This window comes from Dermacentor silvarum, chromosome 4 (genome assembly GCF_013339745.2).
Source record: "Dermacentor silvarum isolate Dsil-2018 chromosome 4, BIME_Dsil_1.4, whole genome shotgun sequence".
Classification (NCBI taxonomy): domain Eukaryota; kingdom Metazoa; phylum Arthropoda; class Arachnida; order Ixodida; family Ixodidae; genus Dermacentor; species Dermacentor silvarum.
Window position 1 is genome coordinate 83871087 of NC_051157.2, and position 27867 is coordinate 83898953.

General features: G+C 47.3%; 1 protein-coding gene across 1 annotated transcript in view; it reads right to left on the bottom strand.

Annotated features, from left to right (window-relative positions):
• LOC119450321 (histone-lysine N-methyltransferase SETDB1-like) overlaps nucleotides 1-26764 on the bottom strand; it is a 119197-nt gene extending 92433 nt beyond the window's left edge. The window contains 2 exon segments of the mRNA XM_049665796.1: nucleotides 1358-1399; nucleotides 26731-26764. The gene's annotated coding sequence lies outside the window, so the exon portion shown is untranslated.
• Between the last annotated feature and the right edge of the window lie 1103 nt (nucleotides 26765-27867).

Sequence of the window (27867 nt, forward strand, 5' to 3'; positions counted from 1 at the left end):
AAGAGTACAAGATTTTTGCCGAAAATAAGTACTGAAAAGCAAACGGCCCACAACGCAGAAGAAAGCGCGAAACCGGTTCTGGGTCAGGCTGAGCGCGGTCACAAGCGGAGAACCGTTCTGCGCCAGATACCGATCGGGCGTCCCTGTATAGACAAATGTCGGCACGGACGTTTTTCTCGGCCGACGGCAACCTCCAGTTCTTTTCATTACTACATAGCTAGCACGAAAAAAAAAAAGAAAGAAAGAAGCAAGGGGGGGAAAAGGTGGGGAGGGCAACAAAAGCGTCAAAAAGGTGTAAGCTAAGATGAAAATTTTAGGCCTGGGCCGGTACGCTTCTCTTAATGCACAGAACATGCGACAAAAGAGGTCGCATGTTCAAGACTGCGGAGATGACTTGTCCACCGAAGCGAATAAGAGAGGAAACGTGCATGTAATCACCCTAACGAGCGGATGGGTTGTGGAGGGGAGACAAGGCTTAGGAAAATACCTTCTTGGTATCTCGTCGCGGCGGTTCTGCTTTCACTGAAAGTAATTAAGCTCGTCTTGTCAATGACCTGTCGTACTTCCAGTCCCTGCCAAGGTCGCGGAAACCAAATACCGCGAAGATGGCAGGAAGTACGGTAGAAGCTACAACGAGCCCGAGATAGGGTAGCTAGAGATTACACTGAAGTGTGCGGACCGTTAGACAGAAGCGAGCGAGCCTGTGGAGAAGTGACCCCACCACTTCCGCTTCCGACAGTTGGTCAGTCGCGGGCTCCTTCGACGGTTCAAAGGCCGTTTAACTATTGATGCAGAAGGGCGGAGAATCAGAAACTTTTGAACTTAGATGTTTCTGTGAAGTTCTGTGTGGGCGTGTAGTAGGAGTTTAGTGGAGCAACGGCAGCTGCGGCCCAAACTGTGAAGTTGCTGCAAATACCGCAAACTTCTCACTGCTGGTCCCTCCGTCCGTCCTGTCGGCTATAGACACTGTGGCCAAAATTCTCCCCACTCCTCCTTTCGTTCATCTGCCGAGCATAAATACGATATTACCGAGAAGGCGCTTGTACGTTGGTTACATTGCCGCGCGCCCTCACTACGTGCGAAAACCGGGGAGAGCCCGACTCCTGAGAAGCTTCCCCGATATGCGAGAAGACTGGGGAAACCCACCAAGTTCTCCGGCCTAAGCCCAAAAAGAAAAGAGGCGAGACGTAAAATAAACACGTAAGCAGGGATGCGCCCGAGGGAGAGCAATTAAGTCGCCGAGCAGACGCCGCGATACCTGAAGCATCATCAGAAATGTGCAAATTCGTTCTCGCGTAATTCAAACCCGTTAGGCAGTTGCCTTCGGGCCGGATGACAAAATGGCTGCCTTACTCACGTGGTACCCGCAAGAACAATCGTCGTAGCAGCGCTTCCAAGCCTACAGAGAAAGGGCGGGTGACTGTGTTGAGCCACTTTCATTCACTACAAAAAAAAAAGAAATTAAATTATGGGGTTTTATGTGCCAAAACCACGATCTGATTATGAGGCACGCCGTAGTGGGGGACTCCGGAAATTTGGACCACCTAGGGTTCTTTGACGTGCACCTAAATATAAGTACACGGGTGTTTTCACTACAGCTGTTTACAGCCGGACATCGACAGTTCCGACTGAACAGCGCTATATCCGAGCACATGTTACATAAGCCCGCCTACACTGAAGGACCGCTCCCCGCCCTCCCGGTAAAAAAAAGAAAAATAATAAAAAACTCAGCAATGATAAATGATATCACAATTCCGTTAATTGCGTCGACACAGTACATCTAAAGTGGACAAGGTTGATGTTTTATACGTGGCTCTTAAGTACACCACTAATATGTGAGTAGGATATTTCGCAAACCCATTGTAAACATTGTAACAAACGGACGTAAGATATCAATTAATATAGCAAACTTGTCCGATCCGGATGTTCTAACGCATGCAGTTTATGCAGAACTGCGATATCTCTTCTTGGTGCAGAGTTAAGAATTTCTGAACCTTGTAATTTTTTTTTAATTAGCAATTTCCTAGAATTTTCCGAATAAGTTCTAGAACTGAAGTGAAATTCCGCTTGGTACGTTCACTAGAGCGTAACATTCTCTCTCAAATGAAACATATATTATTCAAATCGGTCAAGCGGTTATCTCGGAAAAGCCTTCTGCGTTTTACATGTATTTGAATAGGCGAACATGAATGGGCCCCTCAAGAGGGCCCCTCAAGAGGAAGATTTAGCTCGGGCGCTGCCTATCTAAATACATATATGGGAACAGAGAAATCGATTTTCTCGGCAACCGCAACACAAACCCCATCGAGGAAGTTTGTTACATTTAAAAGAAAAGGTTAAAATCTATAGTGACTCTTGGAAGCCAAATTCAGACTTAGGCTGTCAATATTTTAAATCAAAATTGTTGCGCAAACCTTCAAAAAACAAAACTATCACTTTTACAGCTCTAACTCTGCAATGAAAAACGATATCACAATTCTGTAAATTTCGTATATTAGTACATCTAGAACGGACAAAATTGATGTTTTATCACCGTTATTAAATGTACCATTACTATTTGAGTCGGACTCTTCCAAGACCCTCGTAAACATTCTAACCAATTCACGTAAGCAGCAAGTTATAACAAATTTGTCCGCTTTAGATGCTCTAACGAATTCACTTTACAGAACTGCGAAACCTGCTTTTGGTGCAGTTACAGATTGGTAAATTTTGTGCATCTATTTCTTTTACCTTAACAAATTTCTGAAATTTTTCGAAATTCGATGCCTAAATTGAAATTCCGCTTCCTACATTCACTAGAATCTAACATTTCTCTCTCAAATTCAACACTTAATGCAAATAGCTCGAGGGTTTCTTTCATAAAAGCACTTCTGCGCTTTATTGCGATAGCAATAATTATATGGATACTCCAAGCTATCTCTTGGCGCCGTCGGCGTCGCCGTGAGGTTCCGCATATATTTAGGCATATGTATGCTACATGCCGCCCCATGCTATATGACGTGCGGTATATCCGGGTTATATTGCCACACCTTTCTATCACTAAAATTGCTCCTACCAGGTCTTAGTTTGGCAGAAGTATTCCTCAGAATTTTGAGCTTGGCAGCCAACAAGGAAATGTCGTGAAACAAAACACCGACAGCGCATGTCTTTTACCTTAAATCTTTTCAGACTTAAATATTAAAAGTGCGAAAAAGAACAGCTCAAACCTAAAAATGATGTAATTTTATTGGCGCAGCTGTGCACTACCTCTGGGATTGGCCCAGGATAGAGGTTTGAAACATACCCGATACAGAAAAGTGGTGGTAAAGTCGCTAAGAAAGACGTTGGCTTTAATTATTAATCTTAATTTAATGTTATGCTTATTAACTGAAACACCACAGTGAAACACGCAAATGTCAGGAAAAAAGATAAGGCTGTAACAGCACGCGCTTAAAACGGCTTGCTCCAAATTCTGTTTTGCAACATAATTTACATGTTTTATCATTGACTGCTTTTTGAAAAAAAAAAGCTACAGTTATTTCCAGCACCATTTTACACATCAGTGCTATGCTACAAGTAGTTTACAAGGTGACTATAGTTCTGACCGTCGCCCTAACCTGTCGCTCGGGTCTGTCTCTCAGACGCTTCAGGACCTCCATGTAGAAAGCTGTGTTGACAGTTTGACCTTCGAGTACAAATTCGCAGTGCACAATTTCATGGTAGCCTAAAAAACACGATCAACGTAACTTATTTCCGCTTTATTAATTCCTTCCGCGTACTCTTTTCATTCTCTCTCTCGTTGTTTGTTTATGGATCGTCCTTCGTTTCTCACTTCTTGCTCCTGCGACTTCAGCTCGATGTCGTATTCGTAAATCATGTTTCGTCGCCGGTGACGACCCTTTGCAAGGATTTATCGCTGTCGTCCGAAGGTTTCTGATCAATGAAACATCCTTTTCGACGAAACTTTTGCTCAGGAGTCAGCAGTTTCGGCTCCATCTTAACTCAAGGCTTCTCATTTTCAACATTTCAAACAAAATACGATGAATAGACGAATTTCCCAAACTAAGTGTTTTTGATATCACCGTCATTCGGCGGACGCAAGAGAACGCACACGATCGACGTTTCTTTTTTCTTTTTATCCTCGCACGAGATGGAGGGGCATCCTGATCTTGCATAGGCCCCCTGAATAAAATAAAGGTAGCGACATTCCTCTAATTCCTGGCCTCTACTTCTCCTGGTACCCTCACCACACGCGCCTTCCCTCCGTCGCTCGCCCTCTCAGTTCACTCGTGATGGCAGCGATCACGGTGCGAACAACAAGAGCAAGTGCCATGGCGCCGGCGTAAGCAAACACAAAAACAACAAAACTAAAGCCCCGCTGGGTTGGCAGCGCGCGTTACGTTCGCGCGCTAAAGGCGGTCGCACAGAAACGGTGCGAGCGCAACCACGTGACTCCGCTCCACCAGCAGGGAGGCGCGAAAAAAGCGCGGGGCTCTTCGCGTGCCCTCGCTCGCCGGCTCCGGCGGCAAGATAAAAGAGGGTCGCTACAATCTTCAATTTTCCTTGTGGTCTTCACGCTCTTCCCGAAAACGCTGCTCGACCCACTTGAACACATCAGCATTCCTTGTCATACTCCCGGCACTGAATCTATCTATCTATCTATCTATCTATCTATCTATCTATCTATCTATCTATCTATCTATCTATCTATCTAATCTAGATTCTGCCGCCGAGCCAGTTACCCAAGTTGACTAATCACTCGGGCCACTCACTAGGTGTGTGCTCGTGGTAGTCACTATGCGCGTATATGCGCGTAATCATCCAAGCTTAGTCATCCGGTTCTTGTGATACAGCTCGTCCTCCCGCTGTCGTACCATCGTCTCATTTCAGAAACGTCCAATTGTCGTCATACCGCCTTCGTTGATCCATCGATGTCATCCCTTCTTCGTCATTGCAGATCGCAATCGTGCTGTCGTCATCAATAGTAATTGTGCCGCCGTTGTCATGTCATGGTAGTTATTGCGTCGTGGTCGTTTGATCGCCGTCATTCCAGATTTGCCATCCGATTCTCGCGTTACCATCGCCGTCACGCCATCGTCACGCCATCGCCGTCTTCCATCCATCGTCATGCCATCGCCATCATACAGCCTTAGTCGTTTCATCACCACCATGGTCAAGGCTGATCCTGGCGAGCGAGTGTTTCAGCAATGTGGACCGATCCCGGAGACAAAGTATGTAGCATGTAGTCGAAGCAAGGGAAATCTTAGAATGACTACTACAGATTGTAAATAAAGGCATCTTCAGCACTGCGATGTGTCAATCGCTACATTGCTCGAAAGTTGATCGCACTAACGAGAGTCATCGTGAGATGGGTTCTGCAGGATTTTTTTTTTTCCTAAAGGCGTTCTTTCCATACGCCTTTTGCAACATTTGATGAACTTGTGCACTATTTTTGCCCAATTTCGCAAGAAATGCGATATTGATTGCTTGCGCTATTCGTTGATCTCCATTTCGACAAAGACTAAAGATAGGTTGCAGAAAAGTGCACGCATAGAGGTTTGTTTGTCTTGTCATACAGAAGAGGTCAACAGGATCCTTTCGAGTGGAAAACAAGAGCGGCGCCGCCACATCCTCTCCCACGTTTTTTGCTGACTCACGGCATGAAATTTTGGGATATAACGCGTGTATATACACAAATTATGTTGCCTTCTAAGGCTAGTACAGTGCAAGTCGCTACTGGTTTCCATTTAATTTCTTTATTCCTTGTTAAATCGCGCTGAATAAGGTGCAGCAGCTATAAAGCCTATAGTTACTCCAACATAGTTGAACTTTCACTTACAAGTGTTAAAAGATAAATAATTCAAAGCAACGCGGATGCTACCAAAAAGGGAAATGATGTGTCAAGTAAAACCAATATAGAAAAAAATAATTTCTCAATTCCATCTTTGTTAATGAAATTTTGACATGGTTAATAGCACGGCCCTGGTGTTCTCATGGCGTAGTATTCATTTTCTGGCACAACGCAGGTTCGCTAGGAATAGCGTGATTAAAGTATGAGTCCTGAACTCCACGGAAAAAAATAAAACCACCTTGTCCAAGCTGTACACTGGCTGTGCTTAACACTCTGCATAATAAAACAAAAGTACACAGAGCCGGAATTCACTCAGATTACGAAATGCGAATAAGTACTTGAATTACTGACGCAAAAATTTACATTTACCAGATAAAGCAACAAAGATGCCTTGTTGAATGTGACAATATGGCCGCATGTGAGCATTAATTTGCGTGTAACCTGTTTGTATATAACTACAAGAGCTACCAGCGGCGGCGTATTACTTAATTCTAAAAGCTCACGGAACAGCGTAATTAAACTTAGGTTCCCGCCAATTTTGTTGGCTCGAATTTTAGCTTTGTACACAACAGAGGTTTTTCAAGATTCAAGAGAAACTGTGAAATGGAATAGCGGTGTGTACATTAGCAGTCACCTATGCTTTCGCTTTATGTTGTCGCCAACCATTCGGCAAATGTAGCACTTGCGTTCATATGTAACCACTGTTAGGATTCACTTAGAGCGGCTATGCCCGGACCACGTGCAAACGCATGGGAAACGGCGTGCCTAACCAGCCTAACGATCTCGCTCGTCAACATGAAAAGACGTGTCCGTCGCGAGGGTCAGATACACGTCAGAGACGAAACCTGCCGAGCCACCTTGAGACCATCTCACCCCCGCTGGGGACGTTCACCCCGCTACAGTCACCCACCCTCACTACTTCGTCTGGTTTGCCCTCTCCTGCAGTGGGGGCAGGAGGGAGGAAGAGTGCCCGGATGGTGGAGGGTATAAGAAAGCCAGCAAGCAGCCACGTGGAGAACAAACACTTTTGCCCCAGAGTGCAGGTGCATGCACGCTGAACGTTTTTTTTTTTAAATGTTTTCTTTGGAGGACACCGCTCACTCGAAACCATGTACGTAATAAACTTGTGTTATTTGTTTTTACGTCGCCTCGTCTTCCCTGCCGCACCCTCGCCGATGGTCAACCTGGTTCGAGCTCCAAGCAGACGCTGTTGAAGGTTTACCAAACCCCGGCTCGTAACACCACTCTAACACACGAGCATAATGAACAGAGGATGTAATTTCTTGTTACTTTTACCAGCTCATTTGTCAGTAGCTACTCCACTGGAAAACCTGAAACAGTCATATCTGTCCCTAGCAAGGAATCCTTGTGCGGCTTGTATCTTCATAACAACCGAGAACTGGACTATGTTTCGTTCAGGCTCAAGTGTTAGTGGGCTGAACCGGGACGGGCCTGCATCAATCGGGCCTGGGCCGGATAGGGGCGAGTCTTGAAGCCACCCAGCCGGGCTCGAGCGAGCCAGCGCATGACACTTTCAGGGTAGGGCCGGTACCTGGCCAGAAAAACTTGGATGTATCACTTCATCCTCATACTGTTCGGTTTCATGGCCCTGTAGTGAAAATTACTAGGAGTCCCTTTTGCTACAACCAAGATGACTTGAAGGCGAAAGCCCTAGCGACGCTAATTCAATGACACGACGACCACTTTTTACGCTTTGCGAAATTTCTTTTGACATTTTCTTTCGTTTCTTTATCCGCCTTTTTTTACACATTTTGCAGTCATTTTTGCAAGTTATCCTTACTTCACCAAGCTCGGACCGTGACTCATCACCTTTTCTTGCTAAGTCATCACTGTGAAACCACAATTTAAAGTAATTTTTGCGTCATCATGTTTTTTTGCAAGTCATCCTTCCTACGATTCCCCAAACTCGAACTGTGACTCAGCACTTTTTTGCTGAGTCACTTTCACATGCACCCTCAAATCTCACATATTTTTTCAAGTCACTACCCCACTCCATAAATCCTTGATTCACTCTTGATTCCCCCTATCACTACTTGGTTCACCTTCATTCACTCTATCCCCCCCCCCCATCTTGGTTTTACTTCCATCACACTTGGTTTGCTCTATTACTCCCAATTTCCAATTTTCATCACTCTTGATTCACCCTATCACCGCTTGATTCACCTTCATTCACTCTTATTTATTGTTCATTGTGTTAGCTCATTCGATCTCATTACCTTACGTTTGGCTCCCATCACAGAAATAAACCCCTTTAATTCACCATGAATTCACTCTTAATTCGTCACTATGTATACCCAATATAACTTCACTTGCTTTATCATTCTTCCGCGCTTAATAGCGGTTTTGTGCGCAAAGTCACCCCTTGTCCTAAGAGGACCATTTCGTGTCGACAACGCGGTTTTGAAACGGAGACCTCACCATGAGACATATAAGGCTTTCGCCTTTAAACCGGCCGGGAATTGCCCGCGTCCAAGTCCACAGCAAGCGCAAAACAACCCGGCGAATCGCGGCAAAAGCAGCAGCATAGTAAAAAGCAGCGCAAGGCGACACAGCCGGCGAGAAGGGTAGCAAGGGCAGCCGCGCCGTGCGGAAAGGCGGCGCATGCGCGTCGATCCGGTCGGGTCACGTGGCGTCGGGACATGTCGAGCGAGGCGCGACCACACCCCAAACCGAGCTACGCCGGTGCCGCCTGGCGCGCACCTGCGGCATCGCTCTAGAAGCCGATGCAATCGACAACTCATCTGGCCGCCACTAAAATCGAGCTCAAAAGTAAAAAACCCGCGCCAACCGTAGCGAGCAGCGTTCACAGTAAGCTTGAAGCCACGATTCTTGAAGACAGAAGAGAGAAAACATTTCTAACACCTGCCGCCTGAATACCCGATCACAACGAAGGTGCTGCGACGAGATCAGACAGAGCAATTACCAAACCAGAAGATCGATTAGTCACGCGTACTTGTGGATTGCGTCGATGTCTTACAAATTCGGCAAGAATGAGCCACGTGTGCACCAGACTTATTTATTTTTATTTTATTTTCCTGTCTGGCTCGGCTCCACTTCTTGACCACTGCTCCTCTTCTTGAAACAGCTATCAACATATGAGGGGCCATATTTTCTAACGCTGGAAATTCCATTTTCCATTCGTTTCGCCCTTCGTCATTGGAAAGTTTTCGGTTAAGGGACGCAGTCCGCACCCATCGTTGCGGGACACAAACCGCCGGGTGTACAAATGAACCCAAAGCGAGCACAAAAGAGGGCGAAGGGCCCACCACGGAGTTTGCGTCCCCCAACGCTTGGGTGTGGCTTGCGCCCCCTAACCTAAATCTCTCTAACGGATCGGACATGGCCCTGACACAGTCGCGCAGTTATCGTTGGGATCAACCAATCGGCGTGCCGCGTGATAAGAAAAGAAAATACAATGGAACGTTACAAAATAGGGGCCCAAGACACCTTGCGAGAGTAGACCGGAATGGTCAATTCTTCACGACGTTGCGATGGCACGCCATGCCGTTATCGCATTCCCTGTTCTGCTTATCTCAGCAAAACATGTTTAGCCGGACAAAATGCGCAATGAAGCAGCGATGAAAGCATGCGTCGGCAAAGTCTAGCAAAAAAAAAAAGAAAAATAGACCAGGCTTCAAAAGTAATCTTGGAAATGACTCCAGCTCGATTACTATACGGTATGGCTACTACGCCAAAACTGTTCACGTCAAAGCTCCCGCATCACGCGAGACATGCAAACATGTAAATACCAAAAGCGGACCCACTCAGGAGCAGTTCACAATACCAAGTACTGCTTAAATAAGTGCTTAAAACTGCCGTGTCACCAAAACTTACTCATAAACCCCATAATTGTAATTCTTGCGGCATTAAGCACCTATATATAGCCGAGGAAAACTACGAGGTTGTCTGAGCGCTTCAGTACAAGTTAACATCGTGTTCTACAACGTTAAGTATAACGCAGTCGCGAAACCCACGAGAACAGTGGCTACCCAAAGATAAAGTCATTACAGTGATTGCGCGGGACAATGATATCGCCAAAGTGGGGACAAGACTATCGAGAACGCATCGGTGGAACGCTGCTTTCGTAGATTACGTCACGATTCACCGAACACAGCTGCTCTCGGATGCGTGGATGAGAACCGAGTTACCTCAGCGACAAAGCGTCGGAAGCAAGCAGCACTGAATAGCTTTGTTACGCTTACGTCGCGCTTTTCTCATGCGGCCGTTCTAATGCTCAGACGGTGTCTGGAGAGGAGTCATCCACAACACGCCTTTCGAGGCCTTCCGTAACGATTGCAACACGTCCATTTAGCGCCTGGCGCTGGCAAGGTTTATCGAAAGCGCGACGTGACCTCATTTCCGGAATGGATGCCGCAGGCCGCCTTCCTACTCTGAGAGTTAAATGGCACGTCATAAAACTTAATCTGTCAATATGGCTGCCCTTTCCCGTGAGAGTGCATCTGCCGAACAGCAAACGAAGCTTTATGTATTAATCCACAAGTATACCACTGGCGTAAGAAGCGCAACCATAACCACGGCACAGCTGTCGACGCACACAGACAAAAGTATTATATTAGGGAACGCAAGAGGGTTGCGTTTCGCTTTCCTACGGAAGCCGAGTGGGTCCTAGCAAAACCCAATCAAACTTTGGGTTCTTGGGCTCGCACGCGGTTCGAGTCCCCTAACCTAAAGCTTAACCGAGGCGTACGTAGTAGGTGCTAGGCTGTGTGTTGTCAGCCATCCTCGAGCGCAATTGGGATTCGATGTGCGCCTCCACATCGAACCCCAACTGCGCTCGAGGATGCGGCTGACAACACACAATACTGAAAGCTGCACATAGCCAAGGTCAATGAACTTATTCACCGACAGATGCTATTTCCATACGTACACCTGTTCGAACACAATTTCCGCAATGCTCGAAACATACGGCCAATGACTTTCGGTGCGTGCCGATTGGCTAACTAGCAGAAGCGAACGTGATGAACAAAATCGCCGGACAGGCGAAGTTCGTGTCACGTTCAGGAATCGCCATTACTCGAATGCAGTGAGCAAGAACTTCAGTGACACATCGCGTTGCATATCACGCCGTGCCAGTGAAAACTGAAAAGGATTCACCATATTAGAGGGCATCAAGTATAAAATTTGTATTTGAGCTGAGAAAAGTCTCACGCTCTTACAGCGTACGTAGTGAGTAGCAGGAAATAAAGAAAGTTATACAGAAATGTACTATTCACCCTATAGGTATAATCTCATTGCTCAGACTTTCGGATCCACTGAATTGCGAAGACTACTAAATCTACCGGACATTTAATACAAAGAGATAATGTATTGCCATGTGCACGGGGTTAGACGGTGAAAATATACAATATTACTGACAACTCCACTGACGAAGTATATCGCATAAAAGCTGGCAGCTTGTTGTAGATAATTTTAACATCCGACATGTCGTGAGCATGTTATCCACCGCTACTCTAAACTAGAATGACAAGTGCAACTAAAAAAATAAAGCATTCCGGATAGCTGAACGTTTCCTTTTTTTATTTTATTTCATTCCAAGTTAGCAACAATACCCGTATACGTATTCTGCGAGCATCAACCAGCTAAACATGAGCATCATACGCTGACGCGCGCCATACAACAGCGCAAGCGCGGTCCATTACAGCGCCAGAGGGGCGCGAACGCGATACGCTTTCACAGCGCGCACAAAATGGCCGCCAACAGGCTACCAGCGAGTCGGCCTCCCTCCCCAGCGTCGAAAGAGCCGGACTACTTTTCTGCCGTCACGTGAGACGCAGGCGCCGCTCCAAGCGAGCGTCACCGGCGGCTGCGGAGACGATCCGCCCTTTACGCTCGCCAGTGCCTTTCCGGGTGCACAAAGCCCGTTTGACGACATGATTGCGGCCCTGAAAGCCAAGCCGCAAAGTAAAATAAATTTTACCAGTTGTTTTAATGACTGGCGTGTATCACCTGCTTACGCTGTTGACAGTCTACAATGACACTGGTTGGTGACAACGTTTCTAGAAATATGTACTTCAGTTAATGTAAGTGTTGATGCCATTTTCGGCACATTCTGCTTGTAAAAGCTGTACACGCTCAAATACGAGCAGATACATCTTGCGCTGGAAAGAAACATGTGGTGGCACAAACAGCCAAACCGAGTTTCAAAACTGTTCAGTGGACGGATTATGCAATAACTACTCCAAATACATAAACCAGCAGTTGTACCCCACAGTCTCTATTCATGGCTGAACAAAAAATTCGCAAACTAGCCAGCCCCTCAAAACAAATTGCAGTGGGAAACACCGCAAAGGTCGTGGAGTTTTCCCAACAGCTGACGCCTGCGCCTCGAAAACTGGCGCCATCTGTCGGTCTCTACCCTAACGACGAGCACCTCGCAACATTCCACTCGCCTCGTCTTTTCGCGCCAGTTAAGCAGCGCCGCAGCGGTCGGGTCAGACCAGTCGACAGCGGTGGTGAGGCGAGGCCGCGTGCAAACTCGTGTGCGAGATACGCGGCGGGAGAACCTCGTCCAAAACCGCGCTGTGTACGAAATGTCAAGTAGGCCAGTTTCATTTCAGCGACGTTGGTTCAACACTAAAGGTGCGTTTCATGCCCTGATTCGCCGTCTACGGTTTCACTGAATGTTTTGTCCATGCTGTACTACCGTAAAGAAAAGCACTTTGCCGGATGGTAGCTATTTCCGTCCGGCAAAAACGGAGACAACGGGTTACCTACCGTTCAGCCATCCGAGTGTCTCTGCGATAATACGTTACTGCTAAACCTACACAGACACCAAAACGTCCTTTCCCTTTGATTACAACGTGACGGAGTACGCCACATTAGCGTGAAACTTTACGGATATTGAAAGCGTCACGCAACAAGTAAGGCTTGAAACAGAGCATAGTACGCCAGATTAGCGCGGAGCTTTACCAATGTTCAAAGCGCCACGCATAACGATAAGGCCTGAAAAAGCAGTAATATGGGACGTGTGGGTTACTGACCTTTTTTTGCACGTGGTGGCGAAGGTTGCGGCGTGCGGTGGGGAGAGAGCGGCGAGGAGCATTCAGCGTCTCCCCATGACGACAGTACAACACACGAGAAAAAACTATCCACAAGAGCGAACGAACGCAGACGACTCCGCGTGCCGCTCCACTCACTACCGGTACGTCGCTTCACAGAAATGGGGGAGAGGAAAGCGAGAGACCGCGGAGCGACACGGAACGGGGGAGCTGCGGTGGTTGTTCTCGCGCGCAATAAAGTAGTGCCTCACGGTGACGCTTTCCTGTTTCGCCACAGAAGATTTTGTTGTCGTGCAAATAAAAACATTGCTTGTTTCCACATCTACATTACTTGACTACATTTATTACTAGACCTGCTGCGATATCGTTATGGTAATGGATCATACGCATTCCGACGTCGCACGTGGAAAGCATAAATACAAACCCAACGAAAAACAACCCAAGTCTTAGCGTAAAAGGCAAAAATGATGCGTGACTAGACTACTAAAAACAATAAATGACAGACTACAAGCAAACCTCACAGGTTGCCATGTAGGCTTCAACCGCCGGAACCGCAAACAAACTTTATCTACAGACCTTACTGCCCTGTAATTCAATAAATAAAAGCACCAATACAAAGATCTGCGCTATATTTGATACGTGAGCTTATAGAGATTAAACATCGTACTAGCACCAGAGGTGGAAAGCCCAGTAAGCCGTGTAATCGCCTCTCAAACAGCACCCCTGTTGGCACGCTTCCCCACATTGTCACAACGCTCATAGCGGTTAGAAGGAAACGAAAGACACGGCAACTCCACCTGAACTGCTCTTCACAGAGGGTACCGAGGACGGATCACATGTGACAACATTAGTTATGATGAATCCAGCTCGCTGCACAAAACTTCCACCGCGTTTCCCTTAGACCAGGGGTCTCTAAACTACCATCCGAAGAGGCCTGCAGACCGGCCCACGGGAGGGCCGTTTTTTCCCCAAACAGGTTTTTTTCTTTCAAAGCCTCCTCTGCGCTTCCGACCGAGTGACGGGCTTCCCAGTAAAACCTTCCGCTATTGCGTTTCAGCCTGGCAGCCAGCTTGACTGCAGTCGCGCGACCACGCCACCTCATCGGACGCAGCGCCGACGAATCAAAAGCCGCATGTGACCATCACGTGGGAAGCGCGCGACGCTATGATTGGCCGGCCCCGGCCACCACGCCAGGACGCGCCGAAGCTTGCTCGATAAGCCTGGACGCGCTGGTTATTTCTATCATTTTTCTAAATGGACACGCAAGCAGCGAACGTAATTAAAATTATAGTTTGATAAAGCACCTCCATTAATTGGAATAAAATGGTCAGTCCTACGCCCAGTCCCCATAGTTGTGTTTACTAATATCTTGCACTGTTCACAACGAAACCACAATAAATGTTTCCAAGTAATACTTGCCAGAAAATGCATTTACGGTTGTCGCTTATTTCACCCTTGAAGAGAGTAAGCACAATGCCCTGTTTCAAAGAGCGCAAACATATCAACATACTTCATTCATTTAGGAAAGCAATGTTTGTAGCATTTTCACATCAGCGTAGAGTACATGCCCTGCATTCAGGCCACGTGTGCGCGCGAAGTGACTGCTACATCGTCAAATGTCAATGACAAAGAAAAAAAAAAAAGATCACCTGAAACTAGGTGCAGTTGTAATCTCTACTTTGGTAACTCGTAAAACCCCAGTTCTCACTAGGAAAAAAAAGTTCTTGGTATGACGTTGGTGGTACACCCAATTTAGCTGCTGGAAACCACTCCATGACTCTTTGTCCACCTCACAATATTCCGCTAATGTGTCCATTACGACTGAGATCAATATTAAAGTAGATTTTCCTGTGCAAGTAAATTGAATGCATCGATTTACAAACATCAATATCGGACCTTCATTGCGCGGTGGATTGAAGCGCTTTGCGATCCGTACAGCGACTCTGAAGTATTTTCCACGATATTTCGCCGCAACCTTGAACCTTGCTCTGTCTCGTTGCACATTGACAAAATAGGAGACACCAGTTTAGTGCCAATAATATGGCGTAAATCACGTGATTTAGCACGTGATTTAGGGACATTACACCGCAGCCCCTTAAGCCTCAGGAAGATCTTAGGTCCTTGGCCAACATATTCGTTGGAAAGACGAGCGTTATGGGCACTCCAAAGATTTCTAGAAGCGAGCAATATTCTATGAAACTATTGAGTGTTAATTTGTGATAAACACACTCTATGTTTTTTTTTTTAATCTGAATTTGGTCAATTCAACACCTGGGTTCAATCTTATGTGCCGTGATTTTAGTACAGTTACGTGACCGGACTTTGTGTCTACTTTAGTGCACTTATGTGACTGAACTTTGTGTTGTGTTTCTGAGTTGACTTTAAGTATTAGTGTGGTATTAGTGTACTTATGTGACTGGACTTTGTGTGAGTTCTCAGGGTGAGTTTTAGTTGTAAAACATAAATACCCCAGAAAGTGGATGGGAAAACGGCTCCGCGGTAGCTCAATGGTGAGAGCATCGCACGCGCAATGCGAAGACGTGGGTTCGTTCTCTACCTGCGGACAGTTGTTTTTTCATCCACTTCAACTTCTGTTAATCTATCATTTTTTTCCTATGTTGTCCTTGGTGTCATTGTTTATTGGATTCTTATGATATGATTAATAAAAATCGGGCCCCTCGGTTCCCTTTCTTCTCGTTCATTACATAACGAGGTCTCGAATCCGCCAACATTGATGCCTTCAGGTAGCATATGTGGGTTTATTGACCAGTTGCCATCACCCAAAAAGATCACGTGCTCTTGACGCCTGTGGCAGAAAGGATGTTCCACATCCGCCCCTCGGTTTGTGAGTGGTGCGCTGGCTAACACTCCCAGGGTGAGTTCTAGTTGTAAAACATAAATACCCCAGAAAGTGGATGGGAAAACGGCTCCGCGGTAGCTCCATGGTGAGAGCATCGCACGCGTAATGCGAAGACGTGGGTTCGTTCCCCACCTGCAGACAGTTGTTATTACATCCACTTTAATTTCTGGTAATTGATCGTTTTCTTTTATTGAATTAGTAAGTACAAGTGATTTCCCCTATGTTGTCCTTGATGTCATTGTTTGTTGGCTTCTTATGATATGATTAATAAAAATCGGGCCCCTCGGTTCCCTTTTTTCTCGTTCATTACATAACGAGGGCTCGAATCCGCCAACATTGATGCCTTGAGGTAGCGTATGTGGGTTTATTGACCAGTTGCCATCACCCAAAAAGATCACGTGCTCGTGACGCCTGTGGCAGAAAGGATGCTCCACATCCGCCCCTCGGTTTGTGAGTGGTGCGCTGGCTAACACTCCCAGGGTGAGTTCTAGTTGTAAAACATAAATACCCCAGAAAGTGGATGGGAAAACGGCTCCGCGGTAGCTCAATGGTGAGAGCATCGCACGCGTAATGCGAAGACGTGGGTTCGTTCCCCACCTGCAGACAGTTGTTTTTACATCCACTTTAATTTCTGGTAATTTATCGTTTTCTTTTATTGAATTAGTAAGTACAAGTGATTTCCCCTATGTTGTCCTTGGTGTCATTGTTTGTTGGCTTCTTATGATATGATTAATAAAAATCTGGCCCCTCGGTTCCCTTTCTTCTCGTGGACTTTGTGCTATTGTGATTTGGAGTCGACATTTGATTTTAATGTGTAGGTTTTTTTTTTCTTCCATATCTCTATATGAAAAGGTGTAGCCGGCGCCAATTGAAGGCAAAAACATCTCCTAAATACCATATAATAACAAAAAATATGGCATATTCTAAACACACAGTCTGCAAAGGTTCGCATTGCTAACCACGCAAATATAAACGGCCAATATCACGCTGTTTCCTTGCCCCCAATATATCGCATATCCTTTTTATCACTGGTTCCGTATGTCAGTTTTGGCGATGGTTACCGCTGGCTTCGCTTTCTCAAACTAAACCGGAGTACGCCGCGATTTCGAGTAATATAGCCCAAGCTACCAATCTAATTTGCAAGGATACATAATGCAGATCGAAACTTACGCATACACGACGGTTGCGGATGTGCCTAGTTTGTGCACGACCGTCCTTTTCATTCCTATTGCAGCATTTCATACTATTCCATACTGGGGCCCGCTTACTTTATTTCACTCACGGGCAACACACTTCCCGTGAGTGACACACAATAAGTGGCTGCGTGATAGAGGCAGAAAGAAACTCCCTGTCCCTTCGTCATTAGACAGTTTTCAATACGACAATGAACTGTCGCAGAAATACGTTTATCAATGGTGCAAACGTTTACCCATGGTAAAATGCATACTGCAAGCGGCCCCAGATGCCGCTTCACACGATACAGTGTGTTTGAACTGGCAGAGTTTGCTTCATCCCTAAAAACACCACCCTGCCGACAGCTTTGAAAACAGCTCAGAAACGTCGTAAGACAATACGTAGTTCTCCCCTGCCGTTGGCTCTGAAAACTACTCGGGAACAGGATTTCCGTAGCACAACCCACTAAGCAACGACGCATGGAAATCACGGGGAATAAGTCCCACAAGGATGGCTTGGTGGGCTAGTTGGTAATTAAGAGTGAAGTTAACAGGACATAGCGCAAGACTACAATTCATCAGTTGTAGTCTAGCGATGTGTCCTCTTGTTTCTTCACTCTGTCCCCGTCTGGGTGCGCCGTTACATCCTTAAGAATAAATCCCGCCAGGTGAGCAGCATTTCGTAATGCACAGATTCCACTAGAAATCGCCTAGGCGCACTTCAAGGAACGACCCGCACGGAGTATCACGCAGCCACGTTATCACGCGAACCGGCGCATGACCGTCAAGATTACGCCGTTACTGGCACTAAAAGCGCCACCTACAACTGCCGCCACAACGTAGATCGGGCGCGGTATTATATAACCCGAGCATCCGTTGCAGCGCGTCCCTTACGAGGGCGAGTACAAGCGAGTGAAAGGAGACAGCTCTTAAAGGAATCGCAATTCAGCAAAATTCAACGCGCTTGATCTGTACAGATAAAACACCTGCCAACTCAACTGACCTTAGCGACATTAGACGCAGGCCTTGCTCACGGCATGCCACGGAGCGACGAATGTTGTCGGCCCCTCGACGACCCCCAGTAGGCGGCGCGACGCAAATCTCGCCGAGAAACCATGTGGAGGAAAGAACGACCGGCGAACGAGAGCTGCAGCCGCACACGCGTGCCAAGCGGTTTCGCTCCCTACGCGCCGGTAGAGAGAGAAAGATTGAGAGCACGAACAAAAAAGAAAACAAAGATACGACGGCTGCGCTGCGCCCGCGACACAAAGTAGTTCGCGCTTCGGGCGCCTCTCGGGGTAAAAAAATACAATACCCTGACCGTAAGCGTACGCCGCGGGGTACCAAGTTGGCAAGACAGACATGAAGAAGCTCGACGCCATGTTTTGCTACTACTTCACTGACAGTGATATAATGGTCCGACTTTCTCACGTTCCGTGCAACAGCGGGTGCCGCACGAAACGCCTACACACAAAAAAAAAAAAAAAAAAAAAAAAAAAATAGTTATCTGTGTGGTCAGGCAGAACGTCTTGTGCGCACGCAACAAAGCGTCTTGCACACCTCACCGATTCATGTTACGTATTCACTCAAGTTGCTCACAGACCGAACGGTAATCAATGCAAAAGAAAGGCGTCCTTTCACAGCGAATAAGAGGCAGCAATAAGACTGTCCTGCAGGCGGAAAGCTGCCTTCTCAAACTGCCGAGAGAGAGCGACACTGCAAGGTGGACGTCCTTCGCACTTCTCATACGTTGCATTATCGATCGTTTTTCATTTGTTTGGCTTTGTCAATATTGAATACCTTCTGTAATCACCATGTGAAACGTACGCTTTATTTCATTCCCTTGGAGCAGTAAGTTACAATGCCTAAATTACAGCGGCTACATCAGCACGAAATGAGCCGGGCGAAAAGGTGCTCTAGACACTAACAAAGAACCGGGTAGTGATAAGGGGAGGGAGCGTAATCACGCGTCGCTTAAACACCAGTTCAGGTAAGCATTCACCGAACAAAGCTCTCCCATAATCACTGACTGGTTACCGGGCGACACTTATGTGCGCCTTATACAAGAGTGCGTACTCGCAAGCACTAAATGAGACTGCACATACGGCATCAAATTTTCTGTAGGCGGTCATTAATACGCCAAACGAATCGCGTAGTCTATTAAATGTTCAAAAACGGTCATTAGCAAGCAAGAAAGCACGCAACGCAAGCGTTTTGGAAGAATGAATCAATGGATTCTAGAAAATCGATGAGTCTTTGACACGGCAGAGGCGAGGCAGCACTCGCCACACTTGCACCGGCAGATGCGTGGAACCGTCCCAAAAAGACGCCGCCAGCGTCAGGTAAGTGTCAAGTAAGCCTATCACTGAAACAAAATTCTACAACCTTTGGTTGAAACTGCCGTCAAAGGACGCCGCTACCAGCTCTGTCGCTAGCGTCTACGCCTGCCGGTATTCGTTGTGCCACTTCCGCAGTGCTAAACCAGCGCGCTTGCCAGCGAGGTATGCACACTTGAACAGGTTTGAAATGCTCCGGCCACGCGGTTCCCACTATTGTCTGATATGCCATGAAGTAAACATGCCTTTGCATTTGTGTATTGATATCACCCTGCCTCTCAGTGTTGTTATTTAACTCCTACCCTCACACCCGTACCACTCCGTATTACTCGCTGACTGGCCCGCGCTTCGGTGCTGTTCTTCGGCTACCGCTTCGACCCGCCACTCCGAGTAGCCGACCTCTAACCTTTTCACCTGCATGTCGATTGGCCCACTGAGCGTAACAGATTATGAGCAGACATCAAAGGAGAAATAAAGTCGTTAAGGAATCCAGCCCCTGGACTTGGAAAAGACTCGTACACCTCAGCAGACAGAAGGGTAACTTGGAAAGCACTGACAATACTGCATCTTTAGCCTTAATTGATGAGCCGATTCCGCCGTTAAGGCACCAAATATTCGTAATCGCAAACGCTTCGACGAAAATTTTTAGCCGCCGCCTACTTCAAGTTACAAAAGAAAATTTTCCTAAGCTTTCGTCATAATCGGCATCAACCATGCCCACTGCAGGTCGATGGCCTCTCTCCCAGCGGCCTCCATTTACCATGCACTATGGTATTAGATAGACCCAAACAGCGCTACAATTCGCCTCACACATAGTGCACACTGCGGGGTACTCATAAAATAGCATGACCGACTACTTTCTCGTGCCGCCACAAGTGTATACGGTAAACCGCCAAAGAGCGACGGTATACGGTGCATCGTACGAAAAGCAGCTAGAGCTGAATTTTCAACGCTGGTATACACCGGTATTGTGGCGTATACGGTATTGGCATCACCCGACGCCTGCGTAACCGTAACGCGTGATTCGCAGATCAGTGAGCACGTGCTCAGCTGCGGTAGTCCACAAGCACGTAAACAGTTGGCCCACGACAATGCAACCTTTCTGCAGTATTTCTCTATCCATCGGATTGAAATAGCGTGCAATAATTTCAGTCCGCGTCTTTGAGCAACAAAATTCCATTAGCTTATAACTCTACATATAAGCGCTCACTGTAGTCACAAAGCGTGACCTGCTGTGACGGTGATTCTTATCGCGTTGCTTTTACATGCGTGGGCCTCCATACATATGAGCAATGTTCCCAATTTCTTTTTGAACGTGTCGCTTAAGTCAGACAAAAAATCCGCCAAACTTTCCCTAAATTTTGCTGCAAGGTCACTGAAATGGCCGCTAAAGGTGTTGAGTCAATTTTAGGTTACGTATAGGCATTTTGGAACACTTTAATATAAGTTAACGTGGCGTAAGAATCATCTACAACAACATTGTAAAATTGTTTATACCTTTAATATGAGTATTTGCTTGTCCCATGCATGGGTTAGGACTTTAAAATTTTGATAGCGCACGACAAAGAGCTCTAACTAGATGCGCAATGAGAAAAAGCGCGGTTGAAAACTTGAATTCTGACAGCCTTAGGCGCACAAAAATATCCGACAGAAAATTTTGACAGCGATAGCTTTGAAAGTTTATTTAATGCACTTTTCCTGTCATCTGTCATCATTTTTGCTTGGCAGAAAGAGTCGACAAACAAGACACCTTCATTGGTCCCCACCAACGATTCAATCTTACCCCTTAAACGTGAGGGTGTTAGCCATGGGACAACCGAACACTCCTTATACACTCATAAATGTGTAAAAATGCTTTAGAGTTCAAGGTCTGTGCGGGTGTGGAATAAAAAGTGCAATTACTAGCGGGCTTTCTTTTACTTTACTAATATACTTACATAAACGAACGATCACAGCTGCAATTCGGTGTTTACCTCCACACGTTAAGGTTTCAAACGCAGCATGATTCGAAAGAACACGAGTAATCAGATTTTTCTAGCACGCAAAGGCTTTTGTAAATTCGACCTGTCAGTATTCACCTATCCCGTTCTAAATTCCACCATAAAATTTGCTACAGGTATGGTAAATTTATTTACTGCTACTCTTGCAAATGTCCACCAATCGAACGCATTAAACGAAAGTGCAGAACTGCATTTTGTGGTCACACTGTGAAGCACAGTGTAAAGACCGCCGATGCGAAGGCAACCTTTGCTTCATCATGGTCACAAACAAAGCTCAGGCGCCGTCAGCCACTTTCGGTCGCTTACGTGTAGCTTTTGAATAATAAAGTGCGCTGTAGAAGGCCATTTTCGAAGCAAAGTTTCTATAACGTATCTTGTAGTTCCTTGCAGCACTGTGGACGCTACACAAATTCTTAGCCAATAGGAAGGCCGAATGCCCCTCGAGATGTGCTCATCCGCGCCGCGTCGTCTGCTCAGCGTCTGCTTGCCATCCTGTTACAAGTCCATGGTTGGTGGATAGAAGCAAAAAAATGTTTTGACGCCGTAACCGTGCATAATCTGCGTTTACATGCATGCAACAGCGGGGTGTCCCTTCACTTGTACGCTTTCCCAGTAGTTAACCTTGCAGCCTCCTTAACAAGTAGTAAGGGCGAACGCCCTGTTAGGATTGACATGTCACGCCCCGTGTCAAAAAGGATTACGATTGACGTATGACAGCCCCGTTGTTACGATTAACATGTGATGCCCCGTGCAGGGGGAATTATCGGAGGCCCATGCCTAAACCAACAGAGGGTGAATTCCTGATTTGCTATGGTTGTCTCGAGTGGTCCTCAATCTGGCGGGCGAGTAGCAGTGATTAATGGCCCCCTTTGTGTGTGTGCGCCCTGCAGGCGAGGGGTTCCGCCTTCCCCGAACTGTGTACCACCAGGGCCTCGTGTCGCATTGCTTACCAGGCACTTTGCGTACGTGCCCAGAGAGCGAACGATGCACGAAAGAAGTAGTAAGTGGTTCGTTGGGAAAGGGAAAGGTTGACGCTATCTTCTGCAGCCCTTGTGGGAGCAAGGCTCAGCGCCAAACACGAAAGAAGCCTCAAGTCACCGCTATCGGAGGCAAGCCCCCGAAACGTCGCCTATGAGAGAGGGAACAGCTGCCGCACCCCCGACTGGACTCAGTACCTGTCACGTGACGTTGACGTGAGCGAAATCCCGCCTACGATGTTGGCGGGCCTATTTAAGCGGCCCCACCATGTATTTATCATTCATTCTCTTCTTTTTATCCTTCATCAACCATGAAATAAACTGTGCAAGTTTCGCACTAAGAATCGTCTTGCCCCTGCCTGGTCGCTATGGTCTACCGAACGCCTGCAGCCTGCCGAGAACGCCACGCTACCCAGACGTAACGCCGGTCGAGCTTGAAGCCCAAACCGCATTCACGCGATTTTGTGCGCGACGGCGACGAGCGACGGCTTCGAGCGACGAAACGGGCCGTCGCGCGAACAGATCGCTTGGTCTTTTCGCTCAATCGCTCGGTTCTAGAAATCTAGAATTCGTCGCTCGTCGCCCGGAAGTGCTATGAGCGACTAGCCAATAGCGCGAAGCCGGAACTGGATATACATCAGTCAAGTACTACCGATTGTCGCACGGAACGAGCAAACGACTAGATTTTGATACGTGCAAGGATAATAACGTAGTGCAAGACCTTTAGAAATATTTATGCTGCTCTTTACACAACACATCAACTTAAATTAATAAAGCAAGCGTCACGCCAGTTTCGGCGAGTATTTGCTGCCCTCATACCGGCAACACCGGGGAGACGTCGCTCGCATGCGGTGCGACTTGTAGGCGACGAGCGACCGCGACAGCCATCTGCATCGCGTCGCTTGTCGCTGTCGCGCGCAAGATCGCGTGAATGCGGTTTATACTTGAAAGAACCGGCGTCGCAACAGCCCTCATAAATGTTCATATGCGCCACAGCGGCTGCTCGGTGTCTACTTGGCATTTGCTCGCTACCGTCATCACGTACAATGCTTGAGCGGGGTAGTAAATTAATGATGTATTGAACAATTAAGCCTTTATAGCGTTCCACAACGTCTACGCATCACCAATGCTAATCTGCTAACTAGAAATCAAACCAGTTTTAAGGCTCGGCGCGTGTCTGTAGTCCTATGCTGCAGCGTGAAAAGAAACAGCCGATCTCAATAATTACGACAAAACATACCTAATGGATTTGACCTCAGCTTGAGATGAGGATTATCGGTGACGGATTTTGCCGCTTGTTCCTTGCTGACAGGGCGGAGAGCCTATAACAAGCGTGAATTCGAAGCGAAGCGGGTGGTCGCGGCGCTGTATGGGCGCTGCCATGATGCTGTGATCACGGTTAAGGCGGTTAAAGCCCCTCCATCAGCTCACGACTTACGACGGTAGTACTATGGAGGGGCTATGGACGGTTACCGGCCGTAAGTGCCACAGTAATTCTTGGTATAACACGTGCATGCGCAAAGGTCCTAACATGTCACGTATCGCTGTACCGTGTCCATGCAGCGAGCAAAAATAAAACCCTGCAGCCAATAATCAGCCAGTTACGCCGGGAACCATATATTCCGCTGCGCAAGGATATTGCCTGTGTACGCCTCGTACATGCTACAAGGTACTTGTGAGATGGAGTATATGCTTCGAAGTGGCTAAAATGCCGCCAACTGTTCTGTCACACCGGTAAATAACGTCACCGGTCGCTAAAGTGAATTAATCGTAGCATTCGGGGCAATGCATAGACCGAACAGGCAGGAAAGGGAGGCATATAGTCCGTGACATTTTTCTGGCTTGAACTTTGCATAGGCTTTATTTTAAAAACGTGGGGGGGGGGGGGGGGGGATTGCAAAAGGATCGGGGGAGAGTTTATCCATGACATATAGCGTTCGGCCATCTTCCTTTTCATTTGGCTAGGTCCTCAGTCGGCTGCATCTCAGTGTGTTGCGACGCGAGCACACTTCTTCGCGTGCAACTTCGATGAGTTGGTCATCAGCTTTAGCTTGCGGCCAGTTCAAAACTGTTCAGTCTTCATGCCAGCACATGTTCGTTAAGCGAATGTCCCTCAGCGCTTCTCGACGATGATTTTCTGCACACGTGCGACATTCCACTGCAGTGACCCCGGTCCGACGAAACATTACCGTGCGATTCGTTTAACACTGCTTCTCGTTCTGATAAAACCAACCGCACCACGTGTGCGTTTTTTTAACATTGCTTATCCAAGCCTGCAACCCTCGCAAAAATTTAGGCTGTTTCGAGTTTGCCAGAGATATCGAAACTCACGTTCGAAATCATATATTACAGCGAAGCTGTTAGCCTCTACTTGTTCGGGATTTTGTGTCCGCGTGCGCGATCTTTACTCGCACAAAAATGTGGGCCGATACCGACGACTGTGCAAAGAAGCGGAAAGCGCACAATGTGCTGCTTCTCCAAGAGGCATCACATGACGTCACCGGACATCACTTGACGATGACGTCATCGCGTGACGTTACGCTTGACGTGTAACGTCATCAGGCGATATCGTGACGACGCCGTTATCTCGTAACGTTTGACGTGATGATGTCATCATGCAACCTTTGGTGTGGTGACGTCATCACGCGAAGTTAAGGTGATGACGTAATCACGCTTCATCATGTCAAACGTGACGTCACCACTTGGTCACATGGGTTTTGGTACCATCGGATGTCAACGCCGGATATTTCGCATCATTGCATAACGATTTCTTATTTACAAATACCTCCATCATCAGCAGCTGCAGTGGCGGTTTTCCACAGCTTCACTGGACACCCGCTTTCGCAGGGCCAGGATGGCGAGTCATTTATGTGTGTGTATGTAGCGAAATATATATATATATATATATATATATATATATATATATATATATATATGCTTTCGATCCAACTTTATGTAAAGGCATTTTCGTCATCATCATCACACTGCACCACGCCATCAATTTCTACGTGACTTCCCCAAGGCTTTCATCATTGCACTGTTTTTCACAGCCGTTTTGATTCTCTCTCTAAGGACAACCGAGACGACCTTGAACGACCTCGTTATTCTTCCGGAGGAGTACTGAATTGAAGACGCACAGAGGTACAACAACTACCTCAGCAACAAATTTTCGTTCGCCACTTCAGCTTCAAACCAACGGACGTGACGTCACGCGTCACCCGTCTCCAGTTGTGGACTCTAACTGCGGGAAGAACTCTCGCGCCCGCTCGCGCTTGAAAGAGGAAACTGACAAAGGCCTATTTTCTTCGGGCGTATCGCCGCCTCGACCCGTTTGCGTTCGGCAGGCGACGCTGGCTGCCGCATGAGTGGAGCGAAAAGAGGAGGAGGAGGAAGCTCTTCGTGTACTCTCGCCACTCCGGAAGGCGTTGGCACAACGCCGCAGCAAGAGTGAAAGAACCCGCTCCCCCGCTCCTTAGGTGACTTCCCAACAGACGAAGGGTGCCAGCGCAGATACGGGGAAATAGCCGCACCAGCAAGCCGGTGCCGGGCAGCTTCTCATAGATTGCCAGAAAAATGCCTGGTGCGTACAGCGAGATTTTGCTTTTTCTGATCCGCCATGTTCTGGGCCATGCCCCCGAAATTGGATAAAGTTTCTTTCAACTGTCTGTAAGTGGTACGCGAACATAAATGCAAAATCAGAAGGTATCGGAATCTAATCCTCTAATGCAAAAAACTGTCGGACAGGCCGATATCAACGATTTTAGGTGCAACAGTGACGCAAGCTAAGGGATGCGCCATCCCAGCAATCAACGAAAGCGTTCATTCAATGCACCAAAACAAGGATATCGCAGTGTACCTAGATACGCGCCACTTTTCAGCTCTATGGAACGACCAGAAAGACCCGCAGCACAACGCGCGTGCGTCGATTATCATGTGACCACACGGAGCGGCTTGTTCGCTAAAACCACTCCGTACTTACGAATGTGAACTTGCATGATCGACCGTACGGTGGAGCCACCCACTGCCACGTTCGGGCGCCACAAATAGGTAATATAGGCTTTAATTATTGTTTTTCTTTGTAGCTGTCTTGTGCCAAGAGGAGTGGTAGCAGTTCACCCAACTGACTTGAGGACTTACAAGCGCCAAACGATCAACGAGCGCTAAGTTATAACGATTATCCCTAACATATTGGGATGGCCTCCATGAATTCAGGAACAACATATTCCAAGCTCTCGAGGTGAACCTGGCTGATGCACAAAAAAATGATTCGCTGCCGGCAACTGCTGCGCCACCTAGACCGCGTGACGGTTCTGCAGGAAGCTAAGCGCGAAACTCGAACTTCCAGGCATATAACGTTAGCGCAAAACCTTACTGCATTTCACATCAGCGGTCGCACCCCCGCGATCCGAGGTCGACGACCAAGCTTAACCTCATTTAATCAAACAAACAGCCTTACCGAGACGTAACGACTACTTTCAAGACAGCGACGTAGCAAATATGACGCGCTCTACTAACCTGGGCGTGTTCAGCGCACCGTCCCCGAGATAACGTCACGAGCACAGAAATGAGCGTATGGGTAGGCGGTCCGGACCGCCAGCGTGCTTGCTTGCACGCCGCACCACTTCCGGCCAAAGCGCCGCACTATAGGCGAACTGCGGGCTCAACGTCCTTCCACTCACACTCGGTCGATGGGGGAAACCGACGCCACTGGTTTCTAGCCAGCTGCCGGAGCCGCCACCGCCGCCGGCGGAGGTACACCGACACGCGCGCTCGTGTGCGGCCCCTCGCAGTCGAGCGCTCCACAATATAGTCCCCAAGATTTCACGTACCAAAACCGCGGATGGCTTAAGCAAATCCTGAAGACGTGCACAGTTGTGTATAGGCAGCTCTCCGAAGAAAACAACGGGGCTGGCACATTCAACAGAAGCGCGATTTATGAACGACGACGACAGAGCTGACTGGTCGCCGCATTGTTCGGTGCATTTCCGTCACTCATCCTGACTCCTATGCGTTTGCTGCACGGAGAAAGGGGGGAAATTTTCGAAGAATGAAGGAACAGGACCGATGCGAAACGACAACACCTTCATGATAATGCTTTTGTGTTAAGACCTTGTGTTAAGCACGCTAGAAAACCGCGATATACATGCAGTAAAGAACGCCAGACTGATCTATGTGTCGACTTCCAGTACATTTTGCACAGCGGAACTTTAACAGGAGGCCCTCGTGATGTGCCCAAGGAACGACCACACAGTGTGCGCGGTCGTATTTGATCAAATGATCAAACATGACAAAATATTGGCCCAACAGGCCATCAAGTAGATATGTAGTTCCTAAAAACATGTCACGACGCTGTCAGTTCGCAGATGATGCGCACTCAAGCTTTAAAGGCACTTTAAAAGCTAAAAGGTAGGTAAGCTACAATTCTTTTTTTTTTTTTCTTTTTTGATCCCATTCAATTCTACATTTTGCACTTATTCTCTGTCGTTTAATGAACAAAAACCTTGCAGCTTTCTTTTGTCTGCATGACTAACAAGTACATCGATTTCACACTTTACGAGTGAAAATGGTGGCAATGGTGACAACGCGTGCAGAAATCACCGTAACGAATTTCCGCCGACTGAATTACTTCAGATGCTTGGAACACTCGCTTCA